Source organism: Oncorhynchus kisutch, linkage group LG14 (assembly GCF_002021735.2).
Source record: "Oncorhynchus kisutch isolate 150728-3 linkage group LG14, Okis_V2, whole genome shotgun sequence".
NCBI classification, from domain to species: domain Eukaryota; kingdom Metazoa; phylum Chordata; class Actinopteri; order Salmoniformes; family Salmonidae; genus Oncorhynchus; species Oncorhynchus kisutch.
The window spans coordinates 86,355,214-86,381,749 of NC_034187.2; the positions used below are offsets into that span (position 1 = coordinate 86,355,214).

Here is a 26,536-nt window from a genome sequence, read left to right on the forward strand (position 1 = left end):
ATGTGCATATCATGGTGTGTTGTTCAGTGGTTCCAGGGTTCTGTTGTTTCAGGGTTCCACGGTCCTGTGGTCCCAGGGTTCCTTGGATCCAGGGTTCTATGGTCCCAGGGTTCCTTGGTTCCAGGGTTCTATGGTCCCAGGGTTCCTTGGTTCCAGGGTTCTATGGTCCCAGGGTTCATTGGTTCCAGGGTTCTATGGTCCCAGGGTTCCTTGGTTCCAGGGTTCTATGGTCCCAGGGTTCCTTGGTTCCAGGGTTCTATGGTCCCAGGGTTCTGTTGTTTCAGGGTTCCACGGTTCTGTGGTCCCAGGGTTCCTTGGATCCAGGGTTCTATGGTCCCAGGGTTCCTTGGTTCCAGGGTTCTATGGTCCCAGGGTTCCTTGGTTCCAGGGTTCTATGGTCCCAGGGTTCATTGGTTCCAGGGTTCTATGGTCCCAGGGTTCCTTGGTTCCAGGGTTCTATGGTCCCAGGGTTCCTTGGTTCCAGGGTTCTATGGTCCCAGGGTTCCTTGGTTCCAGGGTTCTAAGGTGAATTCGGACATCTAACTATGTGATGTTATCCAGATATTTCACGATGGGACAATGGGGGAATGTTCTTCATTCTTCATCTCTTACGGGGTTCATTCAGTCCAAGTATCACGTCTTTTCTTGTTCCTGGTTGGATGTACTGTACCTGTTCACCGATATTCTTGTCCGTATATGGTTCTTGACCTTTGTGTGAAACTTCAAAGGTCATGTCATGACTATTGTAGACTTGTTTCCCACGTCCTCTTCCTTAATTAATGCTATTAGAGATGGACAAGGCAATGGAAGATATGATCGTTGAATAGGTTTTATTGGCATGGGAAACATATGTTAACCTGTTGCGACGAGCAATCCCGTATCCGGGAGCGTAATTATAGCCTCAAGCTCATTACCATAATGCAACGTTAACTATTCATGAAAATCGCAAATGAAATGAAATAAATATATTGGCTCACAAGCTTAGCCTTTTTGTTAACAACACTGTCATCTCAGATTTGCAAAAAATTCTTTTCAACCATAGCTACACAAGCATTTGTGTAAGAGTATTGATAGAGTATTGATAGCTAGCATAGCATTAAGCCTAGCATTCAAATCATTTACCTTTTGAAGAACTTTGGATGTTTTTAAAGAGGAGACTCTCAGTTAGATAGCAAATGTTCAGTTTTTCCAAAAATATTATTTGTCTAGGAGAAATCGCTCCGTTTTGTTCATCACGTTTGGCTAAGAAAAAGAACTGAAAATTCAGTCATTACAACGCAAACTTTTTTCCAAATTAACTCCATAATATCGACAGAAACATGGCATTATTCTTTATTCGTTGTTTAGAATCAAATCCTCAAGGTGTTTTTCACATATCTGTTTGATGATAAGTCACTCGTGGCAGTTTGGTTTCTCCTCTGTTCAAAATGGAAAAATGCACGCACCTGGAGATTACGCAATAGTTTTGACGGAGGACACCGAGCGGACACCTGGTAAATGTAGTCTCTTATGATAAATTTTCCAATGATATGCCTACAAATACGTCGCAATGCTGCAAACACCTTGGGGAAACGACAGAAAGTGTAGGCTCTCTCCTTGCGCATTCACAGCCATATAAGGAGACATTGGAACACAGCTCCTCAAAAATCTGGCTCACTTCCTGTATGAAATTTAATCTTGGTTTCGCCTGTAGCATTAGTTCTGTGGCACTCACAGACAATATCTTTGCAGTTTTGGAAACGTCAGAGTGTTTTCTTTCCAAAGCTGTCAATTATATGCATAGTCGAGCATCTTTTCGTGACAAAATATCTTGTTTAAAACGGGAATGTTTTTCATCCAAAAATGAAATACTGCCCCCAGAGGTTCAAGAGGTTAACAATTTTACCTTTTTTTTAATTTAACAATGCCAAGTGAAGTAGATAATTAACAAAAGTGAAATAAACAATACAAATTAACAGTGAACACTACATTTAAAATGTCATACTATGTACATATGCAGTGTCGAAACGATGTGAAAATGGTTAAAGTACGAATCGGAAAATAAATAAACATAAATATGGGTTGTATTTACAATGGTGTTTGTTCTTCACTGGTTGCCCTTTTCTCGTGGCAACAGGTCACAAATCTTGCTGCTGTGATGGCACACTGTGGGATTTCACCCAGTAGATATGGGAGTTTATCAATATTGTGTTTTTTTCAAATTCTTTGTGGATCTGTGTAATCTGAGGGAAATATGTCTCTCTAATATGGTCATACATTTCGCAGGAGGTTAGGAAGTGCAGCTCAGTTTCCACCTCATTTTGTGGGCAGTGTGCACATAGCCTGTCTTCTCTTGCAAGCCATTTCTGCCTACGGCGGCCTTTCTCAATAGCAAGGCTATGCTCACTGAGTCTGTACTTAGTCAAAGCTTTCCTTCATTTTGGGTCAGTCACAGTGGTCAGGTATTCTGCCACGGTGTACTCTCTGTGTAGGGCCAAGTAGCATTCTAGTTGGCTCCGTTTTAATTATTTCTAATGTGTCAAGTAATTATCTTTTTTGTTTTCTCACGATTTGGTTGGGTCTAATTGTGTTGCTGTCCTGGGGCTCTGTGGGGTCTGTTTGTGTTTGTGAACAGAGCTCCAGGACCAGCTTGCTTAGGGGACTCTTCTCCAGGTTCATCTCTCTGTAGGTGATGGCTTTGTTCTGGAAGGTTTAGGTGGTTGTAGAATTTAACCTCTTTTTTGGGGGATTTTGATAATTAGTGGGTATCGGCCTAATTCTGATCTGCATGCATTATTTGGTGTTCTACGTTGTACATGGAGGATATTTTTGCAGAATTCTGCATGCAGAGTTTCAATTTGGTGTTTGTCCCATTTTGTGATGTCTTGGTTGGTGAGCGGACCCCAGACCTCACAACCATAAAGGGCAATGGGTTCTATAACTGATTCCAGTATTTTTAGTCAGATCCTAATTGACATGTTGAATTTTATGTTCCTTTTGATGGCATAGAAGGCCCTTCTTGCCTTGTATCTCAGATAGTTCACAGCTTTGTGGAAGTTACCTGTGGCCCTGATGTTTAGGTATGTATAGTTTTTTGTGTGTGTTGTATGACAATAGTGTCTAGATGGATTTGTGGTCCTGGGAACTGGACCTTTTTTGGAACACCATTATATTTCTCTCTCTCTACTTTCTCTCTACTCTCTCTCTACTATCTCTCTACTATCTCTCTACTCTCTCTCTCTGTCTCTCTCTACTCTCTCTCTCTACTATCTCTCTACTCTCTCTCTCTGTCTCTCTACTCTCTCTCTCTACTCTCTCTCTCTCGACACTCTGGTTCTACTCTCTGTCTCTCTCTCTGTCTCCCCTCTCTCTACTCTCTCTGTCTCTCTCTCCCCTCTCTCTCTACTCTCTCTCTACTCTCTCTCTTCTCTCTCTCTACTCTCTCTCTACTCTCTCCCTCTACTCTCACCTCTACTCTCTCTCTCTACTCTCTCTCTACTCTCTCTCTTCTCTCTCTCTCTCTCTACTCTACTCTCTTTCTCCCCTCTCTCTACTGTCTCTCTCTCCCCTCTCTCTCCAAATCTCCATCTTGTCTTCCTGTAAAGGAGGAAAGAGAAGGAGGGTAATGTTAATAAATGATCTCTTCTCTTCCAGAAGACTGTAGAATAGTAATGGTGAAACATTAGCATGATTATGAGTCGTTTCAACTAACACCAAGATCAGATGCTCCTGCAGCCGTCAACACAACCATTACACACACACACACACACACACACACACACACACACACACACACACACACACACACACACACACACACACACACACACACACACACACACACACACACACACACACACACAGACACACACACAGACAAATACACACACAGACAAACACACACACACACACAGACAAACACACACACACACACACAGACAAACACACACACACACGCACACACACACACAAACACACACACACACACACACACACAGACAAACAAACACTTATGCATACTAATGCAAATGCTCATGCTTGAACATACAAATTAGAAACACACACACAAACCCATCATAAAATACACTCTGAATGCTGAATACATTTAGTTCATCTTATGCTCACACGGTCAGGCTCAATATTCCTCTGTGATTCTCCAATAAACTAACACACAGTATTACTATAATAATATAATAATAATAATAATAATATTACTATAATATATAAATGTATAAATATAAACTATTCCACAGCTGGTGGAATTATTGCAGCTGGTCGGCTTTTTGTCCGAGTCATGCATCTAAATGAACTCTCCCTCTCTCTCACTTCCTCTCACTTTCTCACTCTCCACCCAACCTTTTCTCCCACACACACACACGCACACACACATGCACACACACACACACACACACACACTTACATTCAGCAGATGGAAAACAGATTCCAACCATATTTGTCCTTTCAGGTTCCCGTTATGGGTCTTAATGAAAGCTTTGTGACTCTGAGCACATGGATCAGCTGAATTAACAACACAGCCCCTCTTCAGAAGACTGCATATTGTCCAGAGTCATCTCTCTCTCTCTCTCTCTCTCTCTCTCTCTCTCTCTCTCTCAAAACTATTTAAATACAATCCTGTTTCTGTTTGGATTTGTCTTGCTAATAATTAATCTTACTTAAACAGTTTGTTCTTCTTCACTTAAAGGGGACGATAACTAAATTACTTCACATAACAACACTGGGGCGACGGTTTGGCCCCACCGTCGCCCCAGTGGTACGCCGTTATTGTAAATAGAAATGTGTTCTTCATAACTGACTTGCCTCGTTAAATTAAAGTTAAATAAAAACGTCACCTCTCACCTCAGTAATTACTCTGTAATTACATTACAGTAATTCAAAATGTGGTTGAGCAATACCTCCGCAAAGTATCATACATGACACTCCTCTTCAGAGAAAACAAAATGTTCGCTGCGTGGTATGTAGTTGATCTAAAGCACCATGTCAAATGTTTAACATGAAGTACAACCAGTCAGCCTCAGTCCTAAATGGCCCCGTAGGGACCCCGAGCAGGGTGAAATGAAGTGGGAGTGCCTTGCTACTTTTTGCCGGTACAACCAGTCAGCCTCAGTCCTAAATGGCCCCGTAGGGACCCTGAGCATGGTGAAATGAAATGGGAGTGCCTTGCTACTTGGTCCCAGTACAACCAGTCAGCCTCAGTCCTAAATGGCCCCGTAGGGACCCCGAGCAGGGTGAAATGAAGTGGGAGTGCCTTGCTACTTTTTGCCGGTACAACCAGTCAGCCTCAGTCCTAAATGGCCCCGTAGGGACCCCGAGCAGGGTGAAATGAAATGGGAGTGCCTTGATACTTGTTCCCGGTACAACCAGTCAGCCTCAGTCCTAAATGGCCCCGTAGGGACCCCAAGCAGGGTGAAATGAAATGGGAGTGCCTTGCTACTAGGTCCCGGTACAACCAGTCAGCCTCAGTCCTAAATGGCCCCGTAGGGACCCAGAGCAGGGTGAAATGAAGTGGGAGTGCCTTGCTACTTTTTGCCGGTACAACCAGTCAGCCTCAGTCCTAAATGGCCCCGTAGGGACCCTGAGCATGGTGAAATGAAATGGGAGTGCCTTGCTACTTGGTCCCAGTACAACCAGTCAGCCTCAGTCCTAAATGGCCCCGTAGGGACCCCGAGCAGGGTGAAATGAAGTGGGAGTGCCTTGCTACTTGTTGCCGGTACAACCAGTCAGCCTCAGTCCTAAATGGCCCCGTAGGGACCCCGAGCAGGGTGAAATGAAACGGGAGTGCCTTGCTACTAGGTCCCGATACAACCAGTCAGCCTCAGTCCTAAATGGCCCCGTAGGGACCCCGAGCAGGGTGAAATGAAATGAGAGTGCCTTGCTACTTGGTCCCGGTACAACCAGTCAGCCTCAGTCCTAAATGGCCCCGTAGGGACCCCGAGCAGGGTGAAATGAAATGGGAGTGCCTTGCTACTTGGTCCCGGTACAACCAGTCAGCCTCAGTCCTAAATGGCCCCGTAGGGACCCCGAGCAGGGTGAAATGACGTGGGAGTGCCTTGCTGCTTGTTCCCGGTACAACCAGTCAGCCTCAGTCCTAAATGGCCCCATAGGGACCCCGAGCAGGGTGAAATTAAGTGGGAGTGTCTTGCTACTTTTTGCCGGTACAACCAGTCAGCCTCAGTCCTAAATGGCCCCGTAGGGACCCCGAGCACGGTGACATGAAATGGGAGTGCCTTGCTACTTGGTCCCGGTACAACCAGTCAGCCTCAGTCCTAAATGGCCCCATAGGGACCCCGAGCAGGGTGAAATGAAATGGGAGTGCCTTGCTACTTGGTCCCGGTACAACCAGTCAGCCTCAGTCCTAAATGGCCCCGTAGGGACCCCGAACAGGGTGAAATGACGTGGGAGTGCCTTGCTACTTGTTCCCGGTACAACCAGTCAGCCTCAGTCCTAAATGGCCCCGTAGGGACCCCGAGCAGGGTGATAGGAGAGTGGCAGAGTGATGCTGGACAACAGCTACAGTGAATCTACGGTGTAATATTGGCCTCATAACAGTGTTGAAGTGGAAGGATGTCTGTCACTGGGTGGGCGGGAGAGTTAAGACAGAATTCTGTTATATAGGGAGGTATCAGTGTGGGGTAGGGAGGTATCAGTGTGGGGTAGGGAGGTAGGGAGTTATCAGTGTGGGGTAGGGAGATAGGGAGGTATCAGTGTGGGGTAGGGAGATAGGGAGACATCAGTGTGGGGTAGGGAGGTAGGGAGGTATCAGTGTGGGGTAGGGAGATAGGGAGGCATCAGTGTGGGGTAGGGAGGTAGGGAGGTATCAGTGTGGGGTAGGGAGGAAGGGAGGTATCAGTGTGGGGTAGGGAGGAAGGGAGGTATCAGTGTGGGGTAGGGAGGAAGGGAGGTATCAGTGTGGGGTAGGGAGGAAGGGAGGTATCAGTATGGGGTAGGGAGGAAGGGAGGTATCAGTGTGGGGTAGGGAGGTATCAGTGTAGGGTAGGGAGGTATCTGTGTAGGGTAGGGAGGTATCAGTGTGGGGTAGGGAAGTATCAGTGTGGGGTAGGGAGGTAGGGAGGTATCAGTGTGGGGTAGGGAGGTATCAGTGTGGGGTAGGGAGGTAGGGAGGTATCAGTGTGGGCTAGGGAGGTAGGGAGGTATCAGTGTGGGGTAGGGAGGTATCTGTGTTGGCTAGGGAGGTAGGGAGGTATCAGTGTAGGGTAGGGAGGTAGGGCGGTATCAGTGTGGGGTAGGGAGGTATCAGTGTGGGCTAGGGAGGTAGGGAGGTATCAGTGTGGGCTAGGGAGGTAGGGAGGTATCAGTGTGGGCTAGGGAGGTATCAGTGTGGGGTAGGGAGGTAGGGAGGTATCAGTGTGGGGTAGGGAGGTAGGGAGGTATCAGTGTGGGGTAGGGAGGTATCAGTGTGGGGTAGGGAGGTAGGGAGGTATCAGTGTAGGGTAGGCAGGTATCAGTGTGGGGTAGGGAGGTATCAATGTGGGGTAGGGAGGTAGGGAGGTATCAGTGTAAGGTAGGGAGGTACAGTGTGGGCTAGGGAGGTATCAGGGTGGGATAGGCAGGTAGGGAGGTATCCGTGTGGGGTAGGGAGGTATCAGTGTGGGGTAGGGAGGTAGGGAGGTATCAGTGTAGGGTAGGGAGGTATCAGTGTGGCGTAGGGAGGTATCAGTGTGGGGTAGGGAGGTATCAGTGTGGGGTAGGGAGGTGGGGAGGTATCAGTGTGGGGTTGGGAGGTGTCAGTGTGGGGTAGGGATGTACCGTTGTGGATGTAGGGAGGTAGGGAGGTATCAGTGTGGGCTAGTGAGGTATCAGTGTGGGGTAGGGAGGTATCTGTGTTGGCTAGGGAGGTAGGGAGGTATCAGTGTAGGGTAGGGAGGTAGGGCGGTATCAGTGTGGGGTAGGGACGTATCAGTGTGGGCTAGGGAGGTAGGGAGGTATCAGTGTGGGCTAGGGAGGTAGGGAGGTATCAGTGTGGGCTAGGGAGGTATCAGTGTGGGGTAGGGAGGTAGGGAGGTTTCAGTGTGGGGTAGGGAGGTAGGGAGGTATCAGTGTGGGGTAGGGAGGTATCAGTGTGGGGTAGGGAGGTAGGGAGGTATCAGTGTAGGGTAGGGAGGTATCAGTGTGGGGTAGGGAGGTATCAGTGTGGGGTAGGGAGGTAGGGAGGTATCAGTGTAGGGTAGGGAGGTATCAGTGTGGGGTAGGGAGGTATCAGTGTGGGGTAGGGAGGTAGGGAGGTATCAGTGTAAGGTAGGGAGGTACAGTGTGGGCTAGGGAGGTATCAGGGTGGGATAGGCAGGTAGGGAGGTATCCGTGTGGGGTAGGGAGGTATCAGTGTGGGGTAGGGAGGTATCAGTGTGGGGTAGGGAGGTAGGGAGGTATCAGTGTAGGGTAGGGAGGTATCAGTGTGGCGTAGGGAGGTATCAGTGTGGGGTAGGGAGGTATCAGTGTGGGGTAGGGAGGTAGGGAGGTATCAGTGTGGGGTTGGAAGGTGTCAGTGTGGGGTAGGGATGTACCGTTGTGGATGTAGGGAGGTAGGGAGGTATCAGTGTGGGGTAGGGAGGTAGGGAGGTATCAGTGTGGGCTAGGGAGGTAGGGAGGTATCAGTGTGGGCTAGGGAGGTATCAGTGTGGGCTAGGGAGGTATCAGTGTGGGGTATGGAGGTATCAGTGTGGGGTAGGGAGGTAGGGAGGTATCAGTGTGGGGTACGGAGGTAGGGAGGTATCAGTGTGGGGTAGGGAGGTATCAGTGTGGGGTATTGAGGTAGGGAGGTATCAGTGTAGGGTAGGGAGGTACCGGCGTGGTGTAGGGAGGTAGGTAGGTATCAGTGTGGAATTTTTCAATCACTCCACAAATGTCTTATTAACAAACTATAGTTTTGGCAAGTCGGTTAGGAAATCTACTAAGTCATTTTTCCAACAATTGTTTACAGACAGATTATTTCACTAAATTGACTTAGTGCATGTTCTTAAACAGCTTGGAAAATTACAGAAACTGATGTCATGGCTTTAGAAGCTTCTGATAGGCTAATCTTTGCTTGACATCATGTGAAAATCAAAAGAAATCAGCCAAGACCTCAGATAACAAATTGTAGACCTCCACAAGTCTGGTTCATCCTTCGGAGCTATTTCCAAACACCTGAAGGTACCACGTTCATCTGTACAGACAATAGAACGCAAGTTTAAACACCATGGGACCAAGCAGCCGTCATACCGCTCAGGAAGGAGACACGTTCTGTCTCCTAGAGATGAACGTACTTTTGTGTGAAAAGTGCAAATCAATCCCAGAACATCAGCAAAGGACCTTGTGAAGATGCTGGAGGAAACAGTTACAAAAGTATCTATATCCACAGTAAAAAGAGTCCTATATCGACATAACCTGAAAAGGCTGCTCAGCAAGGAAGAAGCCATTGCTCCAAAACCACCATAAATAAGCCAGATTATGGTTTGCAACTACACATGGGGACTAAGGTCGTACTTTTTTGAGAAATGTCCTCTGGTCTGATGAAACAAAAATAGAACTGTTTGGCCATCGTTATGTTTGGATGGAAAAGGGGGAGGCTTGCAAGCCGAAGAACTCCATCCCAACCGTGAAGCACGGGGGTGGCAGCATCATGTTGTAGGGGTGCTTTTCTGCAGGAGGGACTGGTGCACTTCACAAAATAGATGGCATCATGTGGTAGGAAAATTATGTGGATATATTGAAGCAACATCTCAAGACATCAGTTAAAGCTTGGTCGCAAATGATCTTCCAAATGGACAATGACCCCAAGCATACTTCCAAAGTCGTAGCAAAATGGCTTAAGGACAACAAAGGCAAGCTATTGGAGTGGCCATCACAAAGCCCTGACCTCAATCCTATAGAAAATGTGTGGGCAGAACTGAAAAAGTGTGTGTGAGCAGGGAGGCCTACAAACCTGACTCAGCTACATCAGCTCTGTCAGGTTTAATGGGCCAATATTCGCCCAACTTATTGTGGGAAGCTTGTGGAAGGCTACCAGAAACATTTGACCTTTAAGTTAAACAATTTAAAGGCAATGTTACCAAATACTAATTGAGTGTATGTAAACTTCTGACCCACTGGGAATGTGATGAAAGAAATAAAAGCTGAAATAAATCATTCTCTCTGCTATTATTCTGACATTTCACATTCTTAAAATAAAGCAGTGATCCTAACTGACCTAAAAACATTTTTTACTAAGATTAAATGTCTGGAATTGTGAAAAACAGAGTTTAAATGTATTTTGCTAAGGTGGATGTAAACTTCTGACTTCAACTGTTGACAAGCACTGCTGTTTGTTGTTGAATTCCAGTTCCCACACTGACAATACGTGTTTTCCCACTGTCCAGGCCTTCTGTAATGCAGTTTAGATTAAGTTCAGGTACAACCATGGAATCAACCAATCAAGTTGATTGGAATCTCTCTTCCTCTCCTTTGTCTTCATCATGGCTACCCGCTAGGCTTTCTGTTCATTCTGTTTTATTCTGTCTCAGTTCTTCTCCTCCTTGATTCACTTTTTATTCGTATTTCATCTCTCCTACTGGCTGAAATGGGACCAATTACAGAGCTAATCGTCATCGTCGTGGACGACAAGACGAATGGGGATTTTGCAAAGTATCTCGTCTTTACAAATTCAATTTAAGGAGCTTTCTCTCTCTTTTTCCGTCTTTCTCTGTCTTTCTCTTCTCTCTCTAAATTCAATTAAATTCAATTAAAATGTCATTGTCACCAAAAACACATTATTAACATTATCAAAGCGTAGTAGTAGATAATAAACAAAAGTAAAATAAACAATATCAAATGTACAGTCAACATTACACACACAGAAGATCCAAAAGAATAAAGACATTTCAAATGTCATATTATGTCTATATACATTATTATATATATATTGTAATGATATGCAAATGGTTACAATACAAAAAGGGAAGATAAATAAACATAAATATGGGTTGTATTTACAATGGTGTTTGTTCTTCACTGGTTGACCTTTTCTTGTGGCAACAGGTCACACATCTTGCTGCTGTGATGACACACTGTGGAATTTCAACCAGTAGATATGGGAGTTTATCAAAATTGTGTTTGTTTTCTAATTTTTTGTGGGTCTGTGTAACCTGAGGGAAATATGTGTCTTTAATATGGCAGGAGGTTAGGAAGCTGCTCAGTTTCCACCTCAATTTGTGGGCGGTGTACACATATCCTGTCTTCTCATGAGAGCCTGGTCTACCTTTGGTGGCCTTTCTAAATAGCAAGGCTATGCTCACTGAGTCTGTACATAGTCAAAGCTTAAGTTTGTGTCAGTCACAGTGTCAGGTATTTAGGGCCAAATAGCGTTCTAGTTTGCTCAGTTTTTGTCTAAAGTATTTCCACTGTGTCAAGTAATTATCTTTGGGGGATGGCTTTGTTATAGAATGTTTGGGAATCACTTCCTTTTATAATAAGTGGTTGTGGAATTTAACGTCTCCTTTCTGGAGTTTGATAAATAGCAGGTATCGGCCTAATTGTGCTCTGCATGCATTATTTGTTGTTTTACGTTGCATACTGAGGATATTTTTGCAGAATTATCAATTTGGTCTTTGTCACATTTTGTGAATTCTTGGTTGGTGAGCGGACCCCAGACCTCACAACCATGAAGGGAAGTGTTTTTAGCCAGGTCCTAATTGGTGTGTCAAATTGTTTGTTCCTTTCGATTGTGTCTCAGTTGTTAGCTTGCTTCCTTCACATTTTTCTGGGGAAAACAATTTAAATGTTTTGTCTCAATTAAATCAAATAATCTGTGTGACATTGATATTTACAAGGATACACCATATGGTGTAAGTGAAGTGGGAGATCTCTAATCAATGCAAAATGGAATAAAAGTAGGGAATTAAGTTTGCTCAATGAGGAATAGGCTACAACGAGCAGCAGCTAGTGTTTAATCTGAATGGAGTTGTTGTTGACAAGGACCTGGACAGCTAACCTATCTAACCTGCTAGTTAACACATGGCTATCTTAGCTAGTTAACACCTGGCGTTCTATGTTAGTTAACATCTGGCTATCTTAGCTAGTTAACATCTGGCTATCTTAGCTAGTTAACATCTGGCTATCTTAGCTAGTTAACATCTGGCTATCTTAGCTAGTTAACATCTGGCTATCTTAGCTAGTTAACATCTGGCTATCTTAGCTAGTTAACATCTGGCTATCTTAGCTAGTTAACATCTGGCTATCTTAGCTAGTTAACATCTGGCTATCTTAGCTAGTTAACATCTGGCTATCTTAGCTAGTTAACATCTGGCTATCTTAGCTAGTTAACATCTGGCTATATTAGCTAGTTAACATCTGGCTATCTTAGCTAGTTAACATCTGGCTATCTTAGCTAGTTAACATCTGGCTATATTAGCTAGTTAACACATGGCTATCTTAGCTAGTTAACACCTGGCGTTCTATGTTAGTTAACATCTGGCAATCTTAGCTAGTTAACATCTGGCTATCTTAGCTAGTTAACATCTGGCTATCTTAGCTAGTTAACATCTGGCTATCTTAGCTAGTTAACATCTGGCTATCTTAGCTAGTTAACATCTGGCTATCTTAGCTAGTTAACATCTGGCTATCTTAGCTAGTTAACATCTGGCTATCTTAGCTAGTTAACATCTGGCTATCTTAGCTAGTTAACATCTGGCTATCTTAGCTAGTTAACATCTGGCTATATTAGCTAGTTAACATCTGGCTATCTTAGCTAGTTAACATCTGGCTATCTTAGCTAGTTAACATCTGGCTATATTAGCTAGTTAACATCTGGCTATCTTAGCTAGTTAACATCTGGCTATCTTAGCTAGTTAATATCTGGCTATATTAGCTAGTTAACATCTGGCTATATTAGCTAGTTAACATCTGGCTATATTAGCTAGTTAACATCTGGCTATCTTAGCTAGTTAACACCTGGCTATATTAGCTAGTTAACATCTGGCTATATTAGCTAGTTAACATCTGGCTATATTAGCTAGTTAACATCTGGCTATCTTAGCTAGTTAACACCTGGCTATCTTAGCTAGTTAACATCTGGCTATCTTAGCTAGTTAACATCTGGCTATATTAGCTAGTTAACATCTGGCTATCTTAGCTAGTTAACACCTGTATTCGGACATGATTACTACAAGTTTAGACTAGACTAACTACAAATCAAAGCATTCGACATGTCATTAATTGTCAGCTAATTGAGTGACTGACATAACAACAGAAAAACTGGTGATGCACAACCACGTTTCTAAATTACACCTGATGTTGATATATATATATCAGGTTACTCTAATAGACCAGATGTTAAATGGTTAATGAACTGTCAACTGACAGAATAATTTGAAAGAATCCTATTTAGAATCCCATATTCTTCACACTTTGGCAATGGTTAGCATAGCAAATAACAATATCTTGCCTTCGTGAGATAATAATTAATTTATACATGTTTGAATTATTTATAAGGTGAATTATAAATGAATAAATGCTGATGAACGATTACAGAAAGAACATTATGCAACGCAGTAAAAAGGCAAATGAACTATTCTAAAAATGGAGCAATCGCTTTTTTAGGATGAGTTGTCTATGTCAATTAACATTCTAGAGAGGGGGAGGACGTGAGAGATAGGAGGAGAGTGAGATAGGAGGACGTGAGAGATAGGAGGTGAGTGAGATAGGAGGACGTGAGAAATAGGAGGAGAGTGAGGGAGAAGAAGAGGGAAAGTGTGCATTATGAGACACTACATTATGAGACACTACATCTATGAGACACTGCATCTATGAGACACTACATTATGAGACACTACATCTATGAGACACTACATTATGAGACACTACATCTATGAGACACTACATTATGAGACACTACATCTATGAGACACTACATCTATGAGACACTACATTATGAGACACTACATCTATGAGACACTACATCTATGAGACACTACATCTATGAGACACTACATTATGAGACACTACATCTATGAGACACTACATCTATGAAACACTACATCTATGAGACACTACATTATGAGACACTACATTATGAGACACTACATTATGAGACACTACATTATGAGACACTACATCTATGAGACACTACATTATGAGACACTACATCTATGAGACACTACATCTATGAGACACTACATTATGAGACACTACATCTATGAGACACTACATCTATGAGACACTACATTATGAGACACTACATCTATGAGACACTACATCTATGAGACACTACATTATGAGACACTACATCTACGAGACACTACATCTATGAGACACTACATTATGAGACACTACATTATGAGACACTACATTATGAGACACTACATCTATGAGACACTACATTATGAGACACTACATTATGAGACACTACATATATGAGACACTACATATATGAGACACTACATCTATGAGACACTACATTATGAGACACTACATCTATGAGACACTACATCTATGAGACACTACATTATGAGACACTACATCTATGAGACACTACATCTATGAGACACTACATTATGAGACACTACATTATGAGACACTACATTATGAGACACTACATCTATGAGACACTACATTATGAGACACTACATTATGAGACACTACATATATGAGACACTACATCTATGAGACACTACATTATGAGACACTACATCTATGAGACACTACATCTATGAGACACTACATTATGAGACACTACATCTATGAGACACTACATCTATGAGACACTACATTATGAGACACTACATTATGAGACACTACATCTATGAGACACTACATCTATGAGACACTATATTATGAGACACTACATTATGAGACACTACATCTATGAGACACTACATCTATGAGACACTACATCTATGAGAGAGTACATCTATGAGACACTACATCTATGAGACACTACATCTATGAGACACTACATCTATGAGACACTACATCTATGAGACACTACATCTATGATGCTCTACATCTATGAGACACTACATCTATGAGACAGTACATCCATTTTAATAGGTATAGCAGAGAAAGCCCTATCTCCCCCTCCATCCCCTCTTCCCAGCCCATTCAGCATCTATCCCCTCTATCTCTCCTCTCCCAGTCCATTCAGCCTCTATCCCCTCCATCTCTCCTCTCCCAATCCATTCAGCCTCTATCCTCTCTATCTCTCCTCTCCCAGTCCATTCAGCCTCTATCCCCTCCATCTCTCCTCTCCCAGTCCATTCAGCCTCTATCCCCTCTATCTCTCCTCTGCCAGTCCGTTCAGCCTCTATCCCCTCCATAACGATTGTGCTGTTAGACAACACATAGCCTACCGTATATTACACACGGCAGAAAAATATGAAACAAAAACTGATTTATAGTTGGTCTAGTCTATAACTCCAAAATGAACCAAACTAGAGTAACCACCTTGGAGTGTTGACTGTATTATTAGACATACTGGATGGACTGGTTACCTGATGCTAAAACATGTCTGTCCATGAGACTGGGAGAGAACCCTAGGCGATGTTGATGCTAAAACATGTCTGTCCATGAGTCTGGGAGAGAACCCTAGGCGATGCTGTTGGTTCATTGATTGTGCAGGGTGGCTAACAGGTAGCCTACAATTATAGTGAATTTGTATTTGATTTTGAATAGTCTAGTAATAGGGAATGTATTATAAACTGCTCAAAAAAATAAAGGGAACACTAAAATAACACATCCTAGATCTGAATGAATGAAATATTCTTATTAAATACTTTTTTCTTTACATAGTTGAATGTGCTGACAACAAAATCACACAAAAATTATCAATGGAAATCAAATGTATCAACCCATGGAGGTCTGGATTTGGAGTCACACTCAAAATTAAAGTGGAAAACCACACTACAGGCTGATCCAACTTTGATGTAATGTCCTTAACATAAGTCAAAATGAGGCTCAGTAGTGTGTTTGGCCTGTATGACCTCCCAACAATGCCTGGGCATGCTCCTGATGAGGTGGCGGATGGTCTCCTGAGGGATCTCCAACTCCTGGACAGTCTGTGGTGCAACGTGGCGTTGGTGGATGGAGCGAGACGTGATGTCCCAGATGTGCTCAATTGGATTCAGGTCCGGGGAATGGGCGGGCCAGTCCATAGCAGCAATGCCTTCCTCTTGCAGGAACTGCTGACACACTACAGCCACATGAGGTCTAGCATTGTCTTGCATTAGGAGGATCCCAGGGCCAACCGCACCAGCATATGGTCTCACAAGGGGTCTGAGGATCTCATCTCGGTACCTAATGGCAGTCAGGCTGCCTCTGGCTAGCACATGGAGGGCTGTGCGGCCCCCCCAAAGAAATGCCACCCCACACCATGACTGACCCACGCCAAACCGGTCATGCTGGAGGATGTTGCAGGCAGCAGAACGTTCTCCACGGCGTCTCCAGACTCTGTCACGTCTATCACATGTGTTCAGTGTGAACCTGCTTTCATCTGTGAAGAGCACAGGGTGCCAGTGGCGAATTTGCCAATCTTGGTGTTCTCTGGTAAATGCCAAACGTCCTGCATTGTGTTGGGCTGTAAGCTCAACCCCCACCTGTGGACGTCGGGCCCTCATACCACCCTCATGGAGTTTGTTTCTGACCATTTGAGCAGACACATGCACATTTGTGGCCTGCTGGAGGTCATTTTGCAGGGCTCTGGCAGTGCTCCTCCTGCTCCTCCTGGCACAAAGGCGGAGGTAGCGGTCCTGCTGCTGGGTTGTTGCCCTCCTACGGCCTCCTCCACGTCTCCTGATGTACTGGCCTGTCTCCTGGTAGCGCCTCCATTCTCTGGACACTACGCTGATAGACACAGCAAACCTTCTTGCCACAGCTCGCATTGATGTCCCATCCTGGATGAGCTGCACTACCTGAGCCACTTGTGTGGGTTGTAGACTCCGTCTCATGCTACCACTAGAGTGAAAGCACCGCCAGCATTCAAAAGTGACCAAAACATCAGCCAAGAAGCATAGGAACTGAGAAGTGGTCTGTGGTAACCACCTGCAGAACCACTCCTTTATTGGGGGTGTCTTGCTAATTGCCTATAATTTCCACCTGTTGTCTATTCCATTTGCACAACAGCATGTGAAATTTATTGTCAATCAGTGTTGCTTCCTAAGTGGACAGTTTGATTTCACAGAAGTGTGATTGACTTGGAGTTACATTGTGTTGTTTAAGTGTTCCCTTTATTTTTTTGAGCAGTGTATTTTCATATTGAATTACCTTTAGCTATACGGAATATCTCACCACTATGCGTTTCCATCTCCTCCTCTCTCTCCTTTATTTATCTCTCTCTCTCCTGTAGTGTGCAGAGGGGCTGTCAACAGTTTAGTGAAGTATGTTTTGTTGCAGAATTCACTTGGTTTCCCAAATGAAGCACTGGGTAGTCTGCAGGAACGTGGTTGGAAAGCCCATGGCTCACAGAGTTTAGTTTGAATGTCACCTGTTGGGCAGCGAGAGCGTGCTCCTCAAAGAGTGGTTGATGTGTGGAGTGAGATAACTGTTTCTGATATTTATTTTTCAGATGCTTACATGAGGCACAGCTCCACTATAAAACCCAAGTAGCCTGGTATTGAAAAAGGAACCATTGGGAAAAGCTATCGGCCTCCCATTCGCCACCCTAGTGTATACAGTTACATATTCTTTCCCCCCTTTGCCAATATTCCTGCCCATTTGATAATGGACCATTCTAAATCAAAACAAATTTAACATACGAGTAAAGACACGATCACATTGAGAATAGTCTGATGGGTGAAAATATGACTTGATGAGAGAACAGCATTTCAGCTTGAGCAAAGGAACAGAGAGCTGCAACTTAATTTTATTTATTTTAATTTTATTTTGGGTCATTGTCCTGTTGAAAGACAAATTATAGTTCCACTAAGCACAAACCACAGTGCTGCATCACTGCTTAATGCTGTGGTAGCCATGCTGGTTAAGTGTGCCTTGAATTCTAAATAAATCACTGACAGAGTCACCAACAAAGCACCCCCCACACCATCACACCTCCTCCTCCATGCTTCACGGTGGGAACCACACATGCGTAGATCATCCGTTCACCTACTCTGCGTCTCACAAAGACATGGCGTTTAGAACCAAAAATATCAAAATTAGACTCATCAGACCAAATGACAGATTTCCACCAGACGAATGTCCGTTATTCGTGTTTGTTGGCCCAAGCAAGTCTCTTCTTGTTATTGGTGTCCTTTAGTAGTCGTTTCCTTGCAGCTATTCAACCATGAAGGCCTGATTCACACAGTCTCCTCAGAACAGATGATGTTGAGATGTGTCTGGTACTTGAACTCTGTTAACCATTTATTTGGGCTGCAATTTCTGAGGCTGGTAACTCTAATGAACGTATCCTCTGCAGCAGAGGTAACTCTGGGTCTTCCTTTCCTATGACGGTTTCATCATAGCGCTTGCGACTGCACTTGAAGAAACTTTCAAAGTTCTTGAAATATTCAGGATTGACTGACCTTCATGTCTTAATGTTGGACTGTCATTTCTCTTTGCTTATTTGAGCTGTTCTTGCCATAATATGGACTTGGTCTTTTACCAAATAGTGCTATCTTCTGTTTACCCCCTACCTTGTCACAACACAACTGATTGGCTCAAATGCATTAAGAAGGAAAGAAATTCAAATGAACTTTTAACAAGGCACACCTGGTATTTGAAATGTATTCTAGGTGAATACCTCATGAATCTGGTTGAGAGAATGCCAAGAGTGTGCAAAGCTGTCATCAAGGCAAAGGGTGGCTACTTTGAAGAATCTCAAATATAAAATACATATTTTACACTTTTTTGGTTCCTACGTGATTCCATATGTGTTCTTTTGTAGTTGTGATGTCTTCACTATTATTCTACAATGTAGAAAATAGTAAAAAATAAAGAAAAGTCCTTGAAGATTTATGTGTGTCCAAACTTTGACTGGTCACACAAGGAGCAACATGTTTCTCCCAACTGAGTCAATCCTTTAGCAACTCTCTGTTTTCAGTCGAACGCATGCACGTTGTATACACACCCAAACAAACAAACAAACAAACACACACCTACACATACCTATCCACCTACACACCTATCCCAGAGTACACTGTAGCCTCCAGGCACAGTGCATTACCCCAGTTCACTCGCCAGAAAGAGAGAGGGAAAAAAGAGAGAAAACAGAGAAGGTATCAGATTTATCCTCTCTCTCAGGCTCTGAGGTTCCAGGTTACCTCTCTCTCAGGCTCCGTGGTCCCAGGTTACCTCTCTCTCAGGCTCTGAGGTTCCAGGTTACCTCTCTCTCAGGGTCCGTGGTCCCAGGTTACCTCTCTCTCAGGCTCTGTGGTCCCAGGACACCTCTCTCTCAGGCTCCGTGGTCCCAGGTTACCTCTCTCTCAGGCTCCGTGGTTCCAGGTTACCTCTCTCTCAGGCTCTGTGATCCCAGGATACCTCTCTCTCAGACTCCGTGGTCCCAGGTTACCCTTCTCTCAGGCTCTGAGGTCCCAGGTTACCTCTCTCTCAGGCTCTGTGGTCCCAGGATACCTCTCTCTCAGGCTCTGAGGTCCCAGGTTACCTCTCTCTCAGACTCTGTGGTCCCAGGATACTTCTCTCTCAGGCTCCGTGGTCCCAGGTTACCTCTCTCTCTGTGGCTGAAGTCGCTCTCATTCTTTTTCTGTTTTAGTGAATGTTAAACTAACATTATAATGGAGTTAGGGAGCAGTGGAAGGCTTGAAACGATAGACAGCACACCACAACACTCTGAACTCAATAGGTATCACACCACAACACTCCGAACTCAATTGGTATCACACCACAACACTCTGAACTCAATTGGTATCACACCACAACACTCTGAACTCAATTGGTATCACACCACAACACTCTGAACTCAATAAGTATCACACTACCACTCTGAACTCAATAGGTATCACACTACCACTCCTGAACTGTCATACCTCAATAGGTATCACACTACCACTCTAATACTGTCATACCTCAATAGGTATCACACTACCACTCTGATACTGTCATATCTCAATAGGTATCACACTACCACTCTGAACTCAATAGGTATCACACTACCACTCCTGAACTGTCATACCTCAATAGGTATCACACTACCACTCTGAACTCAATAGGTATCACACTACCACTCTGATACTGTCATATCTCAATAGGTATCACACTACCACTCTGAACTCAATAGGTATCACACTACCACTCCTGAACTGTCATACCTCAATAGGTATCACACTACCACTCTGAACTCAATAGGTATCACACTACCACTCTGATACTGTCATACCTCAATAGGTATCACACTACCACTCCTGAACTGTCATACCTCAATAGGTATCACACTACCACTCTGAACTCAATAGGTATCACACTACCACTCTGATACTGTCATACCTCAATAGGTATCACACTACCACTCTGAACTCAATAGGTATCACACTACCACTCTGATACTGTCATACCTCAATAGGTATCACACTACCACTCTGAACTCAATAGGTATCACACTACCACTCTGAACTCAATAGGTATCACACTACCACTCTGAACTCAATAGGTATCACACTACCACTCTGATACTGTCATACCTCAATAGGTATCACACTACCACTCTGAACTCAATAGGTGTCACACTACCACTCTGATACTGTCATACCTCAATAGGTATCACACTACCACTCTGATACTGTCATACCTCAATAGGTATCACACTACCACTCTGATACTGTCATACCTCAATAGCAACCAGACTCATAATGGTCTAAGTAGCTTTGGCGTTTTCCTGGCTCGACATGGTGTGTGTGTGTTTCTCTGTGTGTGTGTGTGTTCCTCTCTGTGTGTGTGTGTGTGTGTGTGTGTGTGTGTGTGTGTGTGTGTGTGTGTGTGTGTGTGTGTGTGTGTGTGTGTGTGTGTGTGTGTGTGTGGTTGTGTGCATGGCTATCTCTCCCCCACCGGGAGAGAACAGTGAGGTTTGTAGTTGGTAGCTGCTGGGTTTTGCATGTCAAACAGCCTCCTATGTCTCCAGCGTCTGTGCTTAGCCTTCTGCGAAGACAGAGGCACAATGGTGCGTATTACTGCCCTCTCTATACACATATTCAACCTTTACTTAACTAGGCAATTCAGGGAAGAACAAATTCATATTTACAATGACAGCCTACCCAAGCCAAACCCTAACCTGTACAATGCAATTCATATTTACAATGACCAGGGCCCATAGGGGTAGAGCACTACTTTAGACCAGGGCCCATAGGGGTAGAGCACTACTTTAGACCAGGGCCCATAGGGTAGAGCACTACTTTAGACCAGGGCCAATAGGGTAGTGTCCTACTTTAGACCAGGGCCAATAGGGTAGAGCACTACTTTAGACCAGGGCCAATAGGGGTAGTGCACTACTTTAGACCAGGGCCAATAGGGTAGAGCACTACTTTAGACCAGGGCCAATAGGGTAGGGTCCTACTTTAGACCAGGGCCAATAGGGTAGAGCACTACTTTAGACCAGGGCCAATAGGGTAGGGTCCTACTTTAGACCAGCGCCCATAGAGTAGTGCACTACTTTAGACCAGGGCCAATAGGGTAGGGTTCTACTTTAGACCAGCGCCCATAGAGTAGTGCACTACTTTAGACCAGGGCCCATAGGGGTAGTGCACTACTTTAGACCAGGGCCAATAGGGGTAGTGCACTACTTTAGACCAGGGCCAATAGGGTAGGGTCCTACTTTAGACCAGGGCCAATAGGGTAGAGCACTACTTTAGACCAGGGCCAATAGGGTAGGGTCCTACTTTAGACCAGCGCCCATAGAGTAGTGCACTACTTTAGACCAGGGCCAATAGGGTAGGGTTCTACTTTAGACCAGCGCCCATAGAGTAGTGCACTACTTTAGACCAGGGCCCATAGGGGTAGTGCACTACTTTAGACCAGGGCCAATAGGGGTAGTGCACTACTTTAGACCAGGGCCAATAGGGGTAGTGCACTACTTTAGACCAGGGCCAATAGGGTAGAGCACTACTTTATACCAGGGCCAATAGGGTAGTGTCCTACTTTAGACCAGGGCCAATAGGGTAGAGCACTACTTTAGACCAGGGCCAATAGGGTAGGGTCCTACTTTAGACCAGCGCCCATAGAGTAGTGCACTACTTTAGACCAGGGCCCATAGGGGTAGTGCACTACTTTAGACCAGGACCAATAGGGGTAGTGCACTACTTTAGACCAGGGCCAATAGGGTAGAGCACTAATTTAGACCAGGGCCAATAGGGTAGTGTCCTACTTTAGACCAGGGCCAATAGGGTAGAGCACTACTTTAGACCAGGGCCAATAGGGTAGGGTCCTACTTTAGACCAGGGCCAATAGGGTAGGGTCCTACTTTAGACCAGCGCCCATAGAGTAGTGCACTACTTTAGACCAGGGCCAATAGGGTAGTGTCCTACTTTAGACCAGGGCCAATAGGGTAGTGCACTACTTTAGACCAGGGCCAATAGGGTAGTGTCCTACTTTAGACCAGGGCCAATAGGGTAGGGTCCTACTTTAGACCAGGGCCAATAGGGTAGAGCACTACTTTAGACCAGGGCCCATAGGGGTAGTGCACTACTTTAGACCAGGGCCAATAGGGTAGTGTCCTACTTTAGACCAGGGCCAATAGGGTAGAGCACTACTTTAGACCAGGGCCCATAGGGGTAGTGCACTACTTTAGACCAGGGCCAATAGGGTAGGGTCCTACTTTAGACCAGGGCCAATAGGGTAGGGCACTACTTTAGACCAGGGCCAATAGGGTAGTGTCCTACTTTAGACCAGGGCCAATAGGGTAGAGCACTACTTTAGACCAGGGCCAATAGGGTAGTGTCCTACTTTAGACCAGGGCCCATAGGGGTAGTGCACTACTTTAGACCAGGGCCAATAGGGTAGTGTCCTACTTTAGAACAGGGCCAATAGGGTAGGGTCCTACTTTAGACCAGGGCCAATAGGGTAGAGCACTACTTTAGACCAGGGCCAATAGGGTAGTGTCCTACTTTAGACCAGGGCCAATAGGGTAGAGCACTACTTTAGACCAGGGCCAATAGGGTAGAGTCCTACTTTAGACCAGGGCCAATAGGGTAGTGTCCTACTTTAGACCAGGGCCAATAGGGTAGTGTCATATTTTAGACCAGGGCCAATAGGGTAGTGTCCTACTTTAGACCAGGGCCAATAGGGTAGGGTCCTACTTTAGACCAGGGCCAATAGGGTAGTGTCCTACTTTAGACCAGGGCCAATAGGGTAGTGTCCTACTTTCGACCAGGGCCAATAGGGTAGAGCACTACTTTAGACCAGGGCCAATAGGGTAGAGCACTACTTTAGACCAGGGCCAATAGGGTAGAGCACTACTTTAGACCAGGGCCAATAGGGTAGAGCACTACTTTAGACCAGGGCCAATAGGGTAGAGCACTACTTTAGACCAGGGCCAATAGGGTAGAGCACTACTTTAGACCAGGGCCAATAGGGTAGTGCACTACTTTAGACCAGGGCCAATAGGGTAGTGTCCTACTTTAGACCAGGGCCAATAGGGTAGTGTCCTACTTTAGACCAGGGCCAATAGGGTAGTGTCCTACTTTAGACCAGGGCCAATAGGGTAGTGTCCCACTTTAGACCAGGGCCAATAGGGTAGTGTCCTACTTTAGACCAGGGCCAATAGGGTAGTGTCCTACTTTAGACCAGGGCCAATAGGGTAGTGTCCTACTTTAGACCAGGGCCAATAGGGTAGCGTCCTACTTTAGACCAGGGCCAATAGGGTAGTGTCCTACTTTAGACCAGGGCCAATAGGGTAGTGTCCTACTTTAGACCAGGGCCAATAGGGTAGTGTCCTACTTTAGACCAGGGCCAATAGGGTAGTGTCCTACATTAGACCAGGGCCAATAGGGTAGTGTCCTACTTTAGACCAGGGCCAATAGGGTAGTATGTAGGGAATATGGTGCCATATGAGAAGCAAACACAGAGACATAACCTTATCCAGACAGGCTTCTCCTCCTCTCCTTTTAACTCATATTTGATTAGTTGTCTCAGTTACAACCTTGTCTCCTCAATCATACATCTGTTAGACATTCCTCTTTACTTTGTCACTTAACACTTAAAGGTCTAATACATATGTTTTTATCTCAGTTTCAAAGTACTTTACTTTGAATGTTTTCAATTATAAAAAATAAGAAAAAACAAAGCTTCTAAGCCATTTTCTCAAGCAGGAATTTAACCGTCTGGTTATGGTCTGAGAGAGGAAAACTGACAACTGGCTGTTATTGGCAAAGAGGTTTCTAACTCTCTTCTTTTATTGGCTCATTAGCTAACGTTACGCGACGTGTGTGATCTTACACGATGTTTACCTTGCTAGGTTCATTGTTTACCTTGCTAGGTTCATTGTTTACCTTGCTAGGTTCATTGTTTACCTTGCTAGGTTCATTGTTTACCTTGCTAGGTTCATTGTTTACCTTGCTAGGTCCATTGCTTACCCTGCTAGGTTCATTGTTTACCTTGCTAGGTTCATTGTTTACCTTGCTATGTTCATTGTTTACCTTGCTAGGTTCATTGTTTACCTTGCTAGGTCCATTGTTTAACTTTCTAGGTTCGTTGTTTAACTTGCTAGGTTCATTGTTTACCTTGCTAGGTCCATTGTTTACCCTGCTAGGTTCATTGTTTACCTTGCTAGGTTCATTGTTTACCTTGCTAGGTTCATTGTTTACCCTGCTAGGTTCATTGTTTACCTTGCTAGGTCCATTATTTAACTTTCTAGGTTAATTGTTTACCTTGCTAGGTTCATTGTTTACCTTGCTAGGTTCATTGTTTACCTTGCTAAGTTCATTGTTTACCTTGCTAGGTTCATTGTTTACCTTGCTAGGTTCATTGTTTACCTTGCTAGGTTCATTGTTTACCTTGCTAGGTCCATTGCTTACCCTGCTAGGTTCATTGTTTACCTTGCTAGGTTCATTGTTTACCTTGCTATGTTCATTGTTTACCTTGCTAGGTTCATTGTTTACCTTGCTAGGTCCATTGTTTAACTTTCTAGGTTCGTTGTTTAACTTGCTAGGTTCATTGTTTACCTTGCTAGGTCCATTGTTTACCCTGCTAGGTTCATTGTTTACCTTGCTAGGTTCATTGTTTACCTTGCTAGGTTCATTGTTTACCCTGCTAGGTTCATTGTTTACCTTGCTAGGTCCATTATTTAACTTTCTAGGTTAATTGTTTACCTTGCTAGGTTCATTGTTTACCTTGCTAGGTTCATTGTTTACCTTGCTAGGTCCATTGTTTACCCTGCTAGGTTCATTGTTTACCTTGCTAGGTCCATTGTTTAACTTTCTAGGTTCGTTGTTTAACTTGCTAGGTTCATTGTTTACCTTGCTAGGTTCATTGTTTACCTTGCTATGTTCATTGTTTACCTTGCTAGGTCCATTGTTTAACTTTCTAGGTTCGTTGTTTAACTTGCTAGGTTCATTGTTTACCTTGCTAGGTCCATTGTTTACCCTGCTAGGTTCATTGTTTACCTTGCTAGGTCCATTGTTTAACTTTCTAGGTTCATTGTTTAACTTGCTAGGTTCATTGTTTACCTTGCTAGGTTCATTGTTTACCTTGCTAGGTCCATTGTTTAACTTTCTAGGTTCATTGTTTAACTTGCTAGGTTCATTGTTTACCTTGCTAGGTTCATTGTTTACCTTGCTAGGTCCATTGTTTACCCTGCTAGGTTCATTGTTTACCTTGCTAGGTCCATTGTTTAACTTTCTAGGTTCGTTGTTTAACTTGCTAGGTTCATTGTTTACCTTGCTAGGTTCATTGTTTACCTTGCTATGTTCATTGTTTACCTTGCTAGGTTCATTGTTTACCTTGCTAGGTCCATTGTTTAACTTTCTAGGTTCATTGTTTAACTTGCTAGGTTCATTGTTTACCTTGCTAGGTTCATTGTTTACCTTGCTAGGTTCATTGTTTACCTTGCTAGGTTCATTCACCCCCAAAGCCTATTCCTCATTTGGCCACCTTTCCTTCCAGTTCTCTGCTGCCACTGACTGGAACGAATTGCAAAAATCACTGAAGCTGGAGACTCATATCTCCCTCACTAGCTTTAAATACCTGCTGTCAGAGCAGCTCACAGACCACTGCACCTGTACACAGCCAATCTGTAAATAGCACATCCAACTACCTCATCCCCATACTGTTATTTTTATGTTGTTGCTCCTTTTCACCCCAGTATCTCTACTTGCACATTTGCACATACAATTGGTCGCAATTGTAAATGAGAACTTGTTCTCACCTTGCCTACCTGGGTAAATAAAGGTGAAATTAAAATTAAAAACATTCATCGGCTGCACATCTACCACTCCAGTGTTTAATTGCTATATTGTAATTAGTTTGCCACTACGGCCTATTTATTGCCTTACCTCCCTTATCCTACCTCATTTACACACACTGTATATAGATTGTCTACTGTATTATTGACGGTACGCTTGTTTACTCCAAGCGTACAGTCACTCTGTTGTCGTTGTTTGTGTCACACTGCTTTGCTTTATCTTGGCCAGGTTGCAGT

At 44.2% G+C, this 26,536-nt stretch overlaps 1 protein-coding gene across 1 annotated transcript in view; it reads left to right on the forward strand.

Moving 5' to 3' along the window:
* The window catches only part of csmd2 (CUB and Sushi multiple domains 2), an 895,829-nt gene that overhangs the window by 128,971 nt on the left and 740,322 nt on the right, over positions 1 to 26,536 (forward strand).